This window comes from Somniosus microcephalus, chromosome 13 (assembly GCF_052327205.1).
Source record: "Somniosus microcephalus isolate GS21.2 chromosome 13, FLI_Smic_1.0, whole genome shotgun sequence".
In the NCBI taxonomy this organism is placed as follows: Eukaryota; Metazoa; Chordata; class Chondrichthyes; order Squaliformes; family Somniosidae; genus Somniosus; species Somniosus microcephalus.
In genome coordinates, this window is record NC_140999.1 from 182,068,537 (window position 1) to 182,086,853 (window position 18,317).

The following is an 18,317-nucleotide window of genomic DNA, read 5'->3' on the forward strand; positions in this document are numbered from 1 at the left end:
CTAGTTCACTGTGGTGGAACCATGCTGATCACTAATGTAGAGGCGTTGCAAAAAACGAGTGTGAAAATAATTCCATTCAATTTAAAGATGTTCTTGCACATTGTATCCTGTCTTAAGCATGAACATAGTGTACATATCAAAATAAAAATACGATTTACTTTGATTACATGATTCTATTGTGAAAAATATATTTTACAGATGTTTAGCTGGTGGTAATACAATCTGCTTCACTGCCTTGAAACTAATGATTATCTCGCAGAATTGCAAGTAAGCAAAGTGGCAATACAGAGACGTGATCGGAATGCAATGATTGTCTGATCCTTCTTACATGTGATCAGTGTTTTTATACTGTGTGCTCTGTGGCCTTGTTTCTATGAAGTGCCACATTAGTTGGTGCCATTGTTGCCTCTGTTAGAAGTTTGCAGGTTCACGTGCCAATATAGAAGTGAATTACATAATCTAGGTAATACAGAGAGAGTGCTGCATTGTTGAAGGTGCCATCCTTCTCGGATGAGTTTTGAAACCAAAGTCTAGCAGCCTGTTCAGGTTGATGTATAAGATCCAATGCCACAGCTCGTTGAAGAGCAGGGAGCTCTGCTGCTGTCCTGACCAACATTCCTTCCTCAACCAACACCACGAGAACAGATTGACAAGTTTATTTTATCTCATTTGCTGTTTGGGGGACCTTGCTTTGTGCAAATTGGTTGCTGCAATCGCCAATGTAACATTGTCTGCACTCAAAGTAAGTAATTGGATGTGACGTTATTTGGGACATCCCAAGGACATGATGAGGTGCTATAATTTCTTCTCTTTCCTTATCTCTCTACAGTTTGTTCCCCATTGTTACACTTCCAAGGAAACCATTGACTGGCCAGTTCTAAAATCCATTGCTTTGTTTATGCACCAAACAGTTAGTCCCAGCATCGCTGATGAAGGGAAATGTTACTTGAGCAAATATTAATTTGGGGGAAAGGGAGCAGAAAAGCAGTTGAACATATTAGCATCAAGAGGGAGGAGGTGCTAGCGGTTTTAGCAGGCCAAAAAGTGGATAAATCCCCAGGCCCGGATGAGATGTATCCCAGGCTGCTGTGGGAGGCAAAGGAGGAGATTGCAGGGGCTCTGACACAAATTTTCAGAACCTCTCTGGCCACAGGGGATGTACCAGAGGACTGGAGAACAGCTAATGTAGTACCATTATACAAGAAGGGTAGCAGGGATAAACCAGGGAATTACAGGCCAGTGAGCCTAACATCTGTGGTAGGGAAATTATTGGAAAAAATTCTGAGGGACAAAATTAGTCTCCACTTGGAGAGGCAAGGATTAATCGGGGATAGTCAGCATGGCTTTGTCAAGGGTAAATCATGTCTGACAAATCTGATTGAATTTTTCGAGGGGGTGACTAGGGAGGTGGATGAGGGAAATGCTGTGGATGTGGTTTACATGGACTTCAGTAAAGCCTTTGACAAAGTCCCGCATAGGAGACTGGTCAAGAAGGTAAGAGCCCATGGGATCCAGGGTGCCTTGGCACGTTGGATCCTAAACTGGCTGAGTGGCAGGAGGCAGAGGGTGATGGTCGAAGGTTGCTTTTGTGACTGGAAGCCTGTGTCCAGTGGGGTACCTCGGATCGGTGCTGGGTCCCTTGTTTGTGATCTACATAAATGGATGAGAATGTAAAAGGTATGATCAGCAAGTTCGCAGATGACACGAAAATTGGTGGGGTGGTCAATTGCGAGGAGGAAAGCCTCAGGCTACAGGACGATATAAACGGGTTGGTCAGATGGGCGGAAAAGTGGCAAATGGAATTTAACCCTGAAAAGTGCGAGGTGATGCATTTTGGACGGACAAATAAGGCAAGGGAATACACAATGAGTGGTAGGACCCTAGGAAGTACAGAGGGTCAGAGGGATCTTGGTGTACATGTACATAGATCCCTGAAGGCAGCGGAACAGGTAGATAAGGTGGTTAAAAAGGCATATGGGATACTTGCCTTCATTAGCCGAGGCATAGAATATAAGAGCAGGGAGGTTATGATGGAGCTGTACAAAACGCTGGTGAGGCCACAGCTGGAGTACTGTGTGCAGTTCTGGTCGCCTCACTATAGGAAGGATGTGATTGCTTTGGAGAGGGTGCAGAGAAGATTCACCAGGATGTTACCTGGGATGGAGCGCCTCAGCTATGAAGAAAGACTAAACAGGCTGGGGTTGTTTTCCTTGGAGCAAAGGCGGCTGAGGGGGGACCTGATTGAGGTATACAAAATGATGAGGGGCATAGATAGGGTAGACAAAGAGGAACTTTTCCCCTTAGTAGGGGGGTCAATAACAAGGGGGCATAGATTCAGGGTAAGGGGCAGGAGATTTAGAGGGGATTTGAGGAGGAACTTTTTCACCCAGAGGGTGGTTGGAATGTGGAACTCAATGCCCAAAAGGGTGGTAGAGGCAGGAACCCTCACAACATTCAAGAAGCATTTGGATGAGCACTTGGAATGCCAATGCATACAAGGCTATGGACCAAATGCTGGAAAATGGGATTAGACTGGACAGGGATGGATGGGCGGCGCAGACACGATGGGCCGAAGGGCCTCTTTCTGTGCTGTAAAACTCTATGACTCTAATATTTTGATATAATGAAATGTCACATAGCACTAGCAATATTGATCCAGGATGAAAATAAGAAAATGTGTAAAAGGGTGAATTGGTTATTAAAACCTGATTAGACAAGTGCACTAATGCCACCATAAGAGTTCTTTTTACTTTGTTTAATGAAAATATTTCCTTGTTTAATGAAAATATTTCCTTGTTTAATGCCAAAGATTCTAGCCGATTCAGTAATCTTTTGACCATTGCGATTACACCTGGGCCTCCGGATTAGCTGCAGAGCGATGCTGACACAGCTTTAGACTCTACTTCCTACCCAAAGGCTAGTGAATGAACTTTGAACAGCTGCATGTTACTTAACAAAGATTTACCCCTCTTCTCTTTCCACCAACCCACTCTGAAGGCAAAAGTGGATTGGAACTTTATTCATTTGTGCCAAGGTCCCATGCATGAGCCAGTCTTTTCACCAGATAAGATTCTGAAGACTACAGTTTAAATCTGTATTTTGAGTTTGAATAGATATTTTCATTTTGGTGAACAAGAACAAAAATGAGCACTACCAGTTTAAAGAGGAAGCATATTTCTACTAAATATTCATTAGCTGTGTTATCTGGAAGTCTGTTCCACATATCCCCAAATCTATTAGTGGGAGCGGGGGGAAGAGATCTTTATAATCGCAAATAGCAACAGAAAATGCTGGAAAAACTCAGCAGGCCAGGCAACATCCGTGGAGAGAAAATAGAGTCAACATTTCGGGTGAAAACCCTTTTGTCAAGACTAAAGCACAGGAAATGAAATAGATTAAGAGGCCAGGCTGGGAGAGAACAAAAGAGAAGAGACATTAAGAGGTATTCAAAACGAGATGAGATGGTGATAGGACTAGTGGAGACAAAAGACGGCTCTAGATTAGGTGTGAAATGCTCTGGCAGAATGGGAGACAGCTGCCATGTGGGAGAGAGGGAAAAAAAAGGGGGGGGGGGAAAGGCCAAAACAAAGGTGTGAATAAAAAATATAAGTAAAAATGTAATAGGGACCGAGGGTTATGATCTGAAATTGTTGAACTCAATATTGAGTCCGGAAGGCTGCAAAGTGCCTAATCGGAAGATGAGGTGCTGTTCCTCGAGTTTACGGTGAGCTTCCGTGGAACAATGCAAGCGCCCGAGTACCGTGAGGTCCGAATGGGAATGGGGCGGTGAATTAAAATGACAGGCGACCGGAAGCTCGGGGTCACCCTTACGGACTGAACGGCGGTGTTCCGCAAAGCGGTCACCCAATCTGCGTTTGGTCTCCCCAATGTAGAGGAGACCACATCGCAAGTCTTGCTTGAGGTTGGTTAATATAGTACACGTGTCTTGCTATTCGTGGCTCAGAGTCAAAGTTAAATAGCCCGCTTGCGTTTACATAATACATTCCTCTTGGCATTTAAAAAACTTTTTTTCTTCTCAATCTTTAACCATAACAAGTTCAGTTCTGTGAACCTCTCTCCATGATTCGTAAGTCTAAAAATCATCCCTGCCACTTCTCTAAGGCCCCTCTAATGCATCAAATTTCCTTTTGATGGTACAGTGATCAAAACTGCGCACCATATTATATAATTGTTATACCAGTGTGATTCACTGTGGCAGGCCATCATGTGAATGTCGTCACAGTTGTTTCCAGATGGCTGTGATAACATTCTGGCTACATTTCTAAATTGTCGGCTTCACTTGGTTGTTAACTCTCCTCTCCTAGTCAGATGGTTATGGGTTCAAACCCCACTCCAGGATTTAAACACATAATCTAAGGCAGTACTTCAGTGGAGTGCTGCTTGTTAGAGCGTCTTGGAATTTATAGAAACATAGAAGATAGGAGTAGGCCATTCGGCCCCTTGAGCCTGCTCTGCCATTTAATGAGATCATGGCTGATCATCCAAATTCAGTACCCTGTCCCTGTTTTCTCCCCATATCCCTTGATCCCTTTAGCCTTAAGAAATATATCTAACTAATTTATAAGGTTAAGGGGTGATTTGATCAACGGTTTCAAGATTTTAAAGGGAACTGATGGGGTAGATAGAAACTATTTCCGCCAGTTGGACTAGGGGTCATAGCAAAAAAAGTTAGAGCCAGGCCTTTCAGGAGTAAAGTTAGGAAACATTTCTTCACGTAAAGCGTGGTAGAAGATTGGAACTCTCTTCCGCAAATGGCAGTTGACGCTGGATTAATTGTTAAGCTGAGTTTGATAGATTTTTGTTCACCCAAGGTGTATGAGGCAAAGGCGGGTATATGGAGTTAGGTCACAAATCAGCCATGATCTCATTGAATGGCGGAATAGGCTGGAGGGGCTCAATGGCCTACTCCAGTTCCTATGGGACGTTAAACCAAGACTCCATCTGTGTGTTCCATTGGTTCAGGTGGATATAAAAGACCCCCACAGCAGTATTTGCTAAGAGCAGAGAGTTTAGAGTTGCCAACTCTGGTTGTATGTATTCCTGGAGGTTTGATCATGTGTCACTTGCCGGCAGTTTGTAAATATTAGTCCAATTACCATATACTGTGTCAGCCGTGGCTCAATGGGTAGCACCCCTCACCTCTGAGTCCAGAGACAAAAATCTAGGTTGACACTCCAGTGCTGAGGGAGTGCTGCACTGTCTGAAATGCCGTCTTTCGGATGAGACATTAAACTGAGGCCCGTCTGCTCTCGGGTAGATGTAAAAGTTCCTATCTCATTATTTCGAAGGGGAGTTAGCCCTGGTGGCCTGGCCAATATTTAAAAAAATATTTATTCCTCAATCAACATCACTAAAAGATTATCTGGTCATTATCACATTGCTGTGTGCAAATTGGGTGCTGCGTTTCCTACATTACAACAGTGACCACACTTCAAAAAGTGCTTCATTGGCTGTAAAGCGCTTTGGGACGTCCTGGGCTCGTGAAAGGCGCTATAGAAATGTAAGTCTTTTATAAAGGTTGGATCACTGGTAGTTTGAGAGTCTTTGCTCGTAGTTTTGCGCCAGCAGGTGTCGCGCGAGAGCTCATGAGAACCAATTGTTGCAAAGGATCGATTGCCTTTGCAACAATCCAAAGGCAAGTGTTGTGTCTCCTGGTGTTATACTATAAATAATACAGACACTTTTAGCTCATTTTAGTTACTGCTTTTACTAGCTGTATTCTTGCCTTGTTTCTGTGCTGCCGCGTGGTGCAGAGTGATACAAGATGTCCGACGCTGCACTGTGCACTGCCCGTGCACAGTGTGCCACATAGCAATATAACTACACCATACCAAAGTAGTTCCATTTAATGATGTGATACTATAACAATGTAACATCCCTCTTTCTCAAAAAAACTAAAACATGAAATTTAACAATTTAAATTAACATTATATCTAAACTATTATTATCAACTACAAAGAATCGTGAGTTTTTTTTCGCGATATCGCTCAGGTGGTTGGATGTTGTCCCTCCATCTTGTGGATTTGGTGGTGACCATTCCTCTCTGCGGTGTTTTGGTATGTTCCGCTCTCGTTGTTGTTGTTGCTGCCTTTGGAGTGTGCATGCTCGTGGTTGTTTGATTTGTAGCGCTTGTTTCTGGTGTTGTACTGCTTCTGGTAGCTGGTGTTGTCAATGTTGCTGATGTTGTCTGCTGCTTATCCAGTTCAGGTGAAGGTCTGATGTGGAGTCTGTTCTGTCTGTATTGATTACCAGGTTCAGTCTCTACGAAGTAGGATCTTGGAGTATCAGCTTTTCCAATGACCTTGGCTGGATTCCATGTTTTCAACACCGGGTCTTGCACATGCACTGATTGTCCATTCAGCAATTCTGGTAGCGTCTTTGCATGTTTATCGTAATGTTTGCTTCCTACGATTTGTGCTTCTGCCAGCTTTTGTCTGAAGTCCTCCTGGTCCTGGGGAGGATGTATTTTTGCTGGTAGTGTAGTCTTAAACTTCCTCCCATTCAGCAATTCCACAGGTGATTTCATGTCTGCTTTTAGTGGTGTTGATCTGAGTGATAGGAGGGCAAGGCCTTGGTCTTCCCCCATCTCACTACTTTTGATGAGAGTTCTCTTGACAGTCTGGATCTGTCTTTCGATGAACCCGTGTCCCCTTGGGAAACGTGGGGATGAGGTTACTATTTTGAACCCATACTTTTCTGCCAGAGCTCTGAATTCACTCGATGTGAACTGGGTTCCATTGTCACAGATGACCTTTTCCGGGATTCCTTGTTCAGCAAACAAGCTCTTTGCAATCCTGGTGGTAGTTGTGGCTCTCAAGTCTTTCATCCTTCTCACAAAAGGAAACTTGGAATAGTAATCTGCCACTATGAGATACCATTCTTGATTGCACATGAAGAGATCTGCCCCAACATTGTGCCATGGTCTTGACGGTATTTCACTAGGTATCATCTCTTTCTGTTGTGCATTTCTGTATTTCTGGCATATACCACATGCAGAAACCATCTGTTCGATATTTTTGTACATGCCTATCCAGTATACAGCTGATCTGGCTCTCAGCTTGCATTTCTCCATTCCCATGTGGCCTTCATGTATGAGATGGGAAAGTTGTGTCTGCATCGTCTTTGGCACGATGATCCTCGATCCAGCAAGGAGAATACCGTCTTCTACTGCAATATCGTCTTTAATCGTCCAGTATTGACGAATTGTCACCTGTACCTGCTGGATTCTCTCCGGCCACCCCTGTATTACTTGTTGTGTGAGTAGTTGCAACTCCTCATCTTTGCTAGTCTCATCTCTGATTTGACTGAGCTTTGTAGGGGTAACATTCACTAGGTGGTGGATTTTTACTGTTAGGCCCTCCACCTCGTGTTTCTCATATGGTGACAATCAAGACAACGCATCTGCTAGCACCATTTCCTTTCCTGGCTTATTTTTAAGCGTGAAGTCATAGCTTTGGATCCTTAGAAGTAGTCTTTGCAGTCTTGCAGGCGCTTTGCACAGATTCTTCTTATAGATCCGTTCTAGTGGACGATGGTCACTATTGTAAATCACCTGCCATGTAGGTATGTATGGAATTTCTCGCATCCGTACACTACTGCTAATAGTTCTCTTTCTATGTATCTCATCTCGGCTGACGTCAAGGCCTTTGATGCGAAAGCTATCGGCTTTCCTTCCTGCACCAGAGCTGCCCCTAGTCCTCTGGTAGAAGCGTCTACTTGCAGAGTGACTGGTTTTCTTCTGTCATAATATGGCAGACTTGTTTCTTTGCACAACAGTTCTTTAAGTTGTTTGAAATTCCTTTCGTGTGATTCAGACCACTGGTATTCGGCGTCTTCATTCAATAGCTCTCTGAGATTTGTTGTATGTTCCGACATGTGTGGGATGAAAGAACTCATGTATTGGACCAAGCCGAGGTAACTCCTCAGCTCTTTCTTGTCTTTGGGTGGTTTCATTTCAGCAATCGCCGCAATCTTCTCTGGATTTGGCTTGACTCCCTCTGGTGTATAAATCATACCGAAGAATTGGCATTCCTTGACTTTAACTATGTACTTATCTGCATTTAACTTGATGCCAGCCTTCCTGGTACTCTCCATGGCCTCATGTAGGTGCATGTCATGGTCTCTTTCATCTGCTCCATAGATCTGAATATCATCAGCTATTCCTATAGCTCCTTCACAGCCTCTATGTCTCTATTTTCTGCTGAAAGATATTTTGACTGACCTTTAACCCGAATGGTAGCCTCAGGAATTTGTAACGCCCAAATGGTGTGTTGAATGTTGTTGATTCCTCATCCAACTTCACGTTCCAATATCCATTTCTGGCATCTAGTTTTGAGAAAACCTTGGCTCCTGCCAGTGATGGCATAATCTCCTCTAGCGTTGGGGTGGGATAGTGGTCCCTCTTTATCGCCTGGTTTAGATCTTTGGGGTCCAAACATATTCTGAGACGCCCGTTTGGCTTTTCTTGTACCACAATTGAGTTTACCCAGTCTGTGGGTTCAGTGACCTTTACGGTCACTCCCTTTTCTTCCATCTCCTTTAGCTCTCTTTCAAGCTTTGTCTTCAGCTCGATGGGTACTTTTCGTGGAGCATGGATAACGGGCTTTACCTCTGGATCGAAGGTGATGTGGTATTGGAAATCTCCGAAACATCCCACTGTATTATCGAAACATTCCGGATACATGTCTATCAGGTCTTTTTTACTCTTGATTTGTGGGCGGTTCTCCAGTGGGGTGTTGCTGTCTATCTTCAGTGGCGTTTCCGTCAGCTCGTGATGCACTGAGATCAATCTCAACTTCTCGCAGCTGTTTAATCCCAGGATCGCTGGCCCCTCCGTGTCGGTGACATAGAACATGCAGTTGATGTTCTTTCTTTTATGTGTCCCTTTGATAAAGGTTATTCCGAGTTGTTTAATCTCACTCCCCCCGTATGCTGTCAGCGTGACATTACTTGCCTTTAAACAACCATTTTTCGGGTAGCCATCTTCTCTCAGGTTTTCGGGAAAGATCTGCTGGTACAGTCTCAATGGGAGAATGTTGCTCTGAGCCCCTGTGTCCAGCTTCAACTTTAAGTTAATGGTTTTGGGCCGACCTTTGATTTGATTTGGATGATGGTGTGCAATTCTCTCCTCGGAGTATTTTCCGCTCTGGACATCTCGTGAAGCTGTATCTTTATGGTTTCGATGTCTAGTGCATTGTCGTGATCATCAACATCCTGCTCATCCATGGCATGGATATTGTGTTTCTTTCTCTGGTTCTGCTGTCCGCCTTTGTTTTTGATGTATGTTCCTTCTTTCTTCGTTCTACACCTCTTTTCCCAGTGGTTTAGTTTGCCACATGCATTGCAGCTTGTTCCATATGCTGGACATTTCCTCTTGTCTGTGTAATCGTGCGGTCTTCCACAATTTCTGCACATGTTTCCCCCGTTGTCATGTGCATGTCTTTGTGTGTTGTACTTTTCTCTCACTGCATCCACTCTGTTGTCCGTCTCAGAAGCCGTCCGCATGTCAGCCGTTTGAGAAATCGGCGTTTTCATTTGCTGCTTCATGGTTTCATGAGCTCTCGCAGTATCTACAGCCTCTGTTATTCCGAGCTTTTCTTTTCCTATCGGGGCTTTTTGTACCTCTACATGCGCTGACCCTCATATTAGCTGGTCCACAAGCCTTTCTTCCATTTCCTTAAATTTACACTTGCTGGCTTCATTTCTCAGCCTTGTCAGGAAATTGTCAGCTGTTTCACCGGGTTCCTGTCTTAGACTCTGGAATTTGTATCTGTGTATACGGTGATTGGATTTAGGCTCTAGATGGTTGCTGAATTTATCAAAAATTGTCGCAGGGTTTTCCTTTTCCTCTTCAGTCAAACTCCAGCTATTATACAAATCTAGACCTTTTTCTCCTGTCCACAACAGAATGTAACTAACCTTTTCCTCATTGGTAGCGCCCTTCAGGAAGCTTTTGAATGTAAGCTCACATTTCTGTTTGAACTTGCGGAATGCTTCTACTATATCGTCGGCTTCCCAGTTCATGAGGGGTTGCATTTGCACAGTCGTCATTTTAGTTTCCCGTACGATTCACTCTCAAATCACCACAGACATCGGCACTCACAATCAGCTCATAAAATCACTTTTCGTCTTATTCGTAGTTCGTATAGCACAATTTTTTACTCACTTATACCGCTGCCACCATGTTGTGTCTCCTGGTGTTCTTATACTATAAATAATACAGACACTTTTAGCTCATTTTAGTTACTGCTTTTACTAGCTGTATTCTTGCCTTGTTTCTGTGCTGCCGCATGGTGCGGAGTGATACAAGATGTCTGACGCTGCACTGCCCGTACACAGTGTGCCACATAGCAATGTAGTTCCATTTAACGATGTAATACTATAACAATGTAACAGCAAGCTTTGGTAATTGTACACAAATTGCTCGACTCCAGCCAGAGCGTCCTGAAATCCCAACTGAATTCTGAGCAGGCATTGGATCTCTGCCCCTGAACTCCAAGTCCAATGGAGCCAATTGATCTCACAAGGAGACGACAAAAGCTTGATTCAGCCTCTCTTCCCTCGGTCTTCTATAACTATGGATTCTGCACTACTACAGGAAACGTGCATACTGATACGCTTATCAATTACTTCATAAAAGGTGATGAGTCGAAGAAGAGATGATGAGTCGAAAGAAGAGATGAATAAGGCTTTTATTAGCTAAGAAGAGACCATGCTTCTTCGTGAGTGACTGAACAAGTCTGAACGAAACCCACACAGTGGTGGGTGGAGTCAGCTGAGGCATGCCTCCATACACAGCGCCACCCAGAGGTGGCAATATACAATACAGTGGTTTACCACATTCACCCCTTGTTTAATGTGAAGTCCGGCGGGGTGAAGGGTACTACAAGTTAAGTCTATCAGGAGGCCTTGTCTGACGTCCTGATCGTCGTGGTGGCGACGGTGGTGTTACAGCATCCGACGTCGGGTCTGGTGTCTGGGTGGTTGGCGAAGATTCCTGGGGCTTTGGCATGCCGTCTGCAAGGGTTGGGTTGGGAGGGGTGGTGGGGGATAACAGTGGTAAGGGGGATAACGGTGGTAATTCAGGGGTACCCGAGGGTGCGAGATCTCGTATGGAGACCGTGTCCTCCCGCCCGTCTGGGTATGTCACCCAGGCATACTGGGGGTTGGCGTGTAGGAGGTGCACCCGCTCGACCAGGGGGTCCGTTTTATGCGTCCTCGCGTGCCTCCGCAGTAGGACGGGCCCAGGAGAAGTCAACCATGCCGGTAGCGAGGTTCCCGATGTAGACTTCCGGGGGAAAACGAACATTTTCTCATGAGGGGTCGCATTAGTGGCAGTACAAAGCAGTGACCGAATGGAGTGGAGCGCTGCAGGGAGGACCTCCTGCCAGCGGGAGGTCGGAAGGCCCTTAGATTTTAGTGCTAAGAGGACTGCCTTCCAAACCGTCGCGTTCTCCCTTTCCACCTGGCCGTTCCCCCGGGGGTTGTAACTGGTGGTCCTGCTCGTGGCGATACCTCTTGTTAGCAGGTACTGCCGAAGTTCGTCGCTCATGAACGATGAGCCCCTGTCGCTATGTATATAGCTGGGGAACCCGAACAGAGCGAAGATGTCATTCAGACACTTGATGACCGTGGTACTGGTCATGTCTGGGCAAGGGATGGCAAAGGGGAAACGGGAGTACTCATCAACTATGTTGAGGAAGTACACATTGCGGTCAGCGGAGGGGAGGGGCCCTTTAAAATCGACGCTCAGGCGTTCGAAGGGGCGGGTGGCCTTGATCAGGCTTGCTCTGTCCGGCCTATAGAAGTGCGGTTTGCACTCGGCGCAGATTTGGCAGCTCTTGGTCATGGTCCTGACCTCCTCGATGGAGTAGGGCAGGTTACGGGATTTGATAAAATGGAAAAACCTGGTGACCCCCGGGTGGCAGAGGTCATTGTGGAGGGACTGCAGCCTATCACTCTGCGCGTTGGCGCATGTACCACGTGATAGGGCATCTGGGGGCTCATTGAGTTTCCCTGGCCGATACAAGATATCATAATTGTAGGTGGAGAGTTCGATTCTCCACCTCAAGATCTTGTCGTTCTTGATTTTACCCCTCTGCTTATTATTAAACATAAAAGCTACTGAACGCTGGTCAGTGAGCAGGGTAAATCGTTTCCCGGCCAGGTAATGCCTCCAGTGACGCACCGCTTCTACAATAGCCTGGGCCTCCTTTTCGACGGAGGAGTGTCTCGTCTCGGGGCCCTGGAGGGTCCTTGAGAAAAAGGCCACGGGTCTGCCCGCCTGGTTAAGGGTCGCGGCTAGGGCGAAGTCGGAGGCATCGCTCTCCACTTGGAAGGGGATGGACTCATCCACCGCGTGCATTGCGGCCTTCGCGATATCATTCTTGATAAGAGTGAAGGCTGCACACGCCTCTGGTGTCAGGGGGAAGGAGGTGGCTTTGATGAGGGGCCTGGCTTTGTCTGCATAGAGGGGCACCCACTGGGCGTAGTAGGAGAAAAACCCCAGGCATCTCTTCAGTGCTTTTTGGCAGTGGGGAAGGGGTAGCTCCATTAGGGGGCGCATTCTGTCGGGGTCGGGCCCGATGACTCCGTTCTCCACCACGCAGCCGAGGATGGCCAGGCGCTTGGTGTGAAACATACATTTTTCCTTATTGTACGTTAGGTTCAGCCGTTGGGCCGTACGGAGGAAATTTGCTAGATTAACGTCGTGGTCCTGCTGGTCGTGGCCGCAGATGGTGACGTTATCCAAATAGGGGAAGGTTGCCCGCAGCGCGTTCTGGTCAACCATTCGGTCCATCTCCCTTTGGAAGACCGAAACCCCGTTGGTGACGCCGAAGGGGACCCTAAGGAAGTGGTAGAGGCGGCCGTTTGCCTCGAAGGCAGTATACTGGCGGTCCTCATGGCGGATGGGCAGCTGGTGGTACGCTGACTTAAGGTCGATGGTGGAGAATACTTTGTATTGCGCAATCTGATTGACCATATCAGATATGCGAGGGAGGGGGTACGCGTCCAGCTGGGTGTACCGGTTTATGGTTTGGCTGTAGTCGATTACCATGCGGCGTTTTGCAGTGGTTTTAACGACTACAACCTGGGCTCGCCAGGGGCTAGTGCTACCTTCGATAATGCCCTCCTTCAAGAGCCGCTCCACCTCAGAGCTGATAAAAGCTCTGTCCCCGGCACTGTACCGCCTGCTTTTGGTAGCGATGGGTTTACAGTCGCGGGTGAGGTTAGCGAACAGGGGAGGGGGGGGGACTTTTAATGTGGAAAGGCTGCAGGTGGTTTGCAGCGGGCGATTTAAAAGTTGTTGGTTGCAGACTGTGAGTGGGGGGAGGGGTCCACCGTATGCTAGTGTGACACTCTTAAGGTGGCACTGAAAATCCAACCCTAGCAGGACGGCAGCGCAAAGACGGGGCAGGACTAGCAGTTTAAATTTTTTATATTCAGTGCCCCCTACTGACAGGGTCACCACACAGTAGCCGCTGATGTCCATTGACTGGGACTTGGACGCCATAGAAATGCGATGGTGCGTTGGCAGAATCGTGAGGGAGTGGCTACGTACCGTGTCGGGGTGGACGAAACTCTCTGTGCTCCCGCTGTCGATCAGGCAACTGGTGGCGCGGCCGTTTACCGCGATATCCATCATGGAGCTGGATAGATGGTGAGGGAGGGCTTGATCCAGCGTCACGGAGGCCAGTATGTGGCTTAGTGAGTCACTATAGTCATCCGCCGAGACGGTGGTCGGTTCCGGTGACGAAATGGCGGTTGAGTGCGTTGGATACGATGGCGGCGGATGCCATGCGGCCGGGCGTACACAAAATGGTGGATAAGATGGCTGCTCCCACGGCCCGCACGCTGCGCTGCTGGCTGGCTTCCCCTTGCAGGCGTTTCTTCCCGCAGCCCGAGCAGGTAGCTGTCTTAGCTGGGCAGTGCGCTCTGGGATGTTTTAACTGGCCACAGAAATAGCATTTTTGGGCCTGGTTACTGGGCATCGAAGCAGTTCTTACCGGAGGCTGCTGTCTCGGTTGGGTCGCTGCAGCGGTTGGTGCCGGGGGCGGCGGTCCCGTGTCCCACGGTTTCGATTGCCATGTCTCGGCGCCGTTACGGGGGTATGCCTCGAGGTTTCGGTGGGCCTCCTCTAACGAGAGCGCAAGGGCAATGGCCGTCTTCAGGTCGGGTTCCTTGCTTTCTAGCAGTCTCTGCCGGGTGTGGTCTGACTGGAGGCCCCTGACGAAGGCATCACAGGCGAGTCCCTGCGCGTGCTCCACAGCCGTTACCGCTTTACAATCGCAGTCTCTGCAGAGTGCCAGTAGCGCCCGTGCAAATGCCCCTACCGATTCTCCCGGTTGCTGCCTGCGGGATCCCAAGAGGTGTCGGGCGTAAATTGTGTTCACTGGGCGCGTATATTGCCCTTTTAGTAGCTCGAGGGCCGCCACGTACGTATTAGAGTCCCAGATTAGCATATATACTTGATGGCTCACCTGGGCGGTCAAAATTTTCAGTTTGTGATCCTCCTCTGTAACCTGTGAGATTGCGAGGAAGGATTCAAAGCAGCTCAGCCAGTGTTCAAACTTGGCTGATGCACCCACATCTTGAGGGTCGAGGTCCAGGCGTGGTGGTCTGAGGGCTCTCAGCAATGTCTGCTGTATCCGTTGCTGTTGTTGCTCCTCAGGTGTCGCCATTTAACTTTTAGCTAATAAAATTGATACGCTTATCAATTACTTCATAAAAGGTGATGAGTCGAAGAAGAGATGATGAGTCGAAAGAAGAGATGAATAAGGCTTTTATTAGCTAAGAAGAGACCATGCTTCTTCGTGAGTGACTGAACAAGTCTGAACGAAACCCACACAGTGGTGGGTGGAGTCAGCTGAGGCATGCCTCCATACACAGCGCCACCCAGAGGTGGCAATATACAATACAGTGGTTTACCACACATACATGTCACAGAAATCGGGAACAATTTTAGAGCAGAGTGCATTAATCTCTCCTACAGTTTTACACGTTTGACGGAAGCACTTGCGCTGCAAAAGAAAGACTCCATTGCCTCTTTGGACTTGACTCAAGTCCATTGTGTATTCGCTGCAGATTTATGGTTATTAATTACTGGATGAAATTAATATTTATGATGTTTCTCACTCGGTTACTGCAGAAAAATGAACAGTTTCAGTAAATGCAGAGCATAAGATAAGGTTTAAATTATTCATCTCCTTTTCCATTCATTTTTTTCCACTGATGCCCGCCAAACACGCTTCAGCAAAGTTTCGTCTGTGTGCCGCTCTCCCTGTTCCCTCAAGCAATCCTAGAATTTCTGGCAAATTTGCAATTAAAAAGTAAACTAAGACAAAGCCAACTGGCGATTTATAAAATATTTAACGTTCCCGGTTGCAGCACTGCTATTTTAGCTGAATAAATAAACAAACTCTCAGAACTGAAACATTCATTCTGCAATTCTTAAATACCCATTTGGAAAATGCCCCCGGCTGCTCCTAAATTTTGAGGATTTTCTGGTTTTACTTGCTTGCACACCTTAAACCTTGTTTTGAAAATCATTAAATAAAAAGCTCGTCAAAAAATGTTGAAAAAGCAAAAGTGTAAGAAATGCACCTGGAAGAAGAAACTGGATTTAATTTAATTATATATTCGTAAAAAAATATATATAGCAGCAACCAGGATTGTTCTTTTAAGCTTCAAGTTAATAACAACAACTTGCATTTATATAGTGCCTTTTAAGGTAGTAAAACTTTGCAAAGCACTTCACAGGATTGTAATCAGACAACGAAAGAGACATTAGGACAGGTGACTAAAAGCTTGGTCAAAGAGATAGGTTTCAAGGAGCGTCTGAAAGGTAATGGGACAGGTGGAGTGTCGGAGTGGTTTAGGGAGGGAATTTCAGAGCTTAGGGCCTAGACATGTAAGAACAAGCTCCAATGGTGGGGCAAAGGAAGTAGGGGAGGAATTGGAAGAATGCAGATATCTCAGAGGGTTGTAGGGCTGGACAAGGTTACATAGATAGGCAGGGGCGAGGCCATGGATTTGAACAGGAGGATGAGAATTTTAAAATTATGATGTTGGTGGATTGGGAGCCAATGTATGTCAGTGAGCACAGGGGTGATGGGGACTTGGTGCAAGTTAGGATATAGGCAGCAGAGATTTGGATAAGTCCAAATTTTTAGAAAGTGGGAGATAGGGGCTGTCCAGGAGAGCATTGGAATAGTCGAGTCTGGAGGTAACAAAAGCATGGATGAGGGTTTCAGCTGTAGATGAGCAGAGGCAGTGGCAAGCGATATTACGGAGGTGGAAGTAGGCAGTCTATGTGATGGAGAGGAAATGTGATCGGAAACTCAGATCAGGGTCAAATAGGACAGCAAGGTTGTGAACAGTTTGGTTCAGCCTGAGACAATGGCCAGGGAGAGGGATGGAATCGGTGGCTAGGGAATGGAGTTTGTGGCGGGGGCCGAAGACAATGGCTTCTGTCTTCCCAATATTTAATGGGAGGAAATTTTGGACAAGTAATCTGACAACACAGACTATATACAAGCCGGTTTTGTGAGAAGGGGCTTTCACTGAACTGTAAATGCTTGTTTAGAACAAATTCATTTGAGCTCAAGCTGCCCTCAAAATAATGCCTTTGTGCATTCGCTTTCTAAAACTTTTATTTCCATTCCCCCATCGTCTTTGTGTTACCTTGTGTTAAAATCAACCCCTGCCTTGAATTTCAACTGAATAAAATAGATTATTACCATTCTCATATAATACCTGGAGCCCATGTACTATATAACCAATGCCAGCATTGCAGACAGTAATCTTCTTACTTCTTAGGCAGTCCCTCGGAACCGAGGATGACTTAAAATGACAGTAATGCAAAGCACACGGCATGCCACGGAAGCCGGAGTCAATGCAGTCATCAACTGCTTAAAACTCCCATGCTCAAGACTTACACCCCACACACAAACCTTTTAATTCTGTATCTTTGTCCTCTCTGATTGAAAGCGACAGTATGGAGATGACAACAAACATCACGCGGGAATGATGCCATCAGCGGCAGTCACCAGGCATGCTCTGCTGCCTTTGTAGATTTCTCTCCCGCGTTGCTCGCAGCTGTGCCTGGGAGATCAATCTTCAATGCCGGGAGACACCCAGACAATCCGCGAGAGTTGGCAACTGTAAGAGAGTTCTCCTAGCTAACATTTGTCCCTCAACCAAAGGCACCAAATAAAGGCCCACGAATTGTTTGGAAAATAATGGCGAGTTCATGGCGCCCACCATTATTGATACGTAAAAAAAACAGCAATTCGTGGCGAAGAAGAGATGCTCCGTGAGTTGTGAATCGCCATGAGTTGTTGGACAATTTGCGCTACTCTGCCGTTGGCCTCACACAAACTGAAGCTCGTCATCAACCTCCCCATGAGCGTCAACAAATTGCTGGATTTGTGCCGTAAATATAAATTAATCTCGCCACAGGTATTTAGGGCTGCTATCTCATGTCATAAGGACCCTGTTAATGCGTGGTTTATGGTCCTGACATGCTACTCAAGCTCGGGAGGCCCAGAAAGGGGAACAATTGAATCTGTTGGTAGTAAATTGTCTTTCGGATGAGATGTTAAACCGAGGCCCCATCTGCCATCTTAGGTGGACATTAAACATCCATGGCACTATTTTGAGGACGAGTAGGGGAATCATCCCTGGTGTCCTGGCCAATATTTATCCCTCAATCAACATCACTAAAAAACAGATAATCTGGTCATTATCACATTGCTGTTTGTGGGAGCTTACTGTGCTCAAATTGGATGCTGCATTTCCTACAACAGTGACTACACTTCAAAAGTATTTCATTGGCTGTAAAGCACTTTGGGATATCCTGAGGTCGTGAAAGGTGCTATATAAATGCAAGTCTTTATTTGAGGTTTTAATTTTTTTATGTTCTTTTTCTTTTTCTCTTAATCCAATCTTTCTCTCCCTCTCTTTATTTCTCCTTCTGTATCTAATTTGACTCCAATTCATCCTATTTCCATCTCCATTGTTCGCTGTTTCTTTATCCTTCAACCATTGGGACTTACATTCATGAGGTCACAGATGGCCCGTTGACATTTAGCCGCAATCTTTGTAATTTTTCCCAAAGTTTAAATGATAGCAATGTAAAATGTTTGCAGAGTGGAGGTCCACGTGGGACATTTAACAGTTCATTTGGCTGCTTTAAGAAAGGAAAACAAATTTGCTGGAAATACTTAACAGTTTAGTCAGCAACTGTGGAGAGAGCAGATAGGTGTAGTCCCATCATCAGAACAGGGCCGGGCATG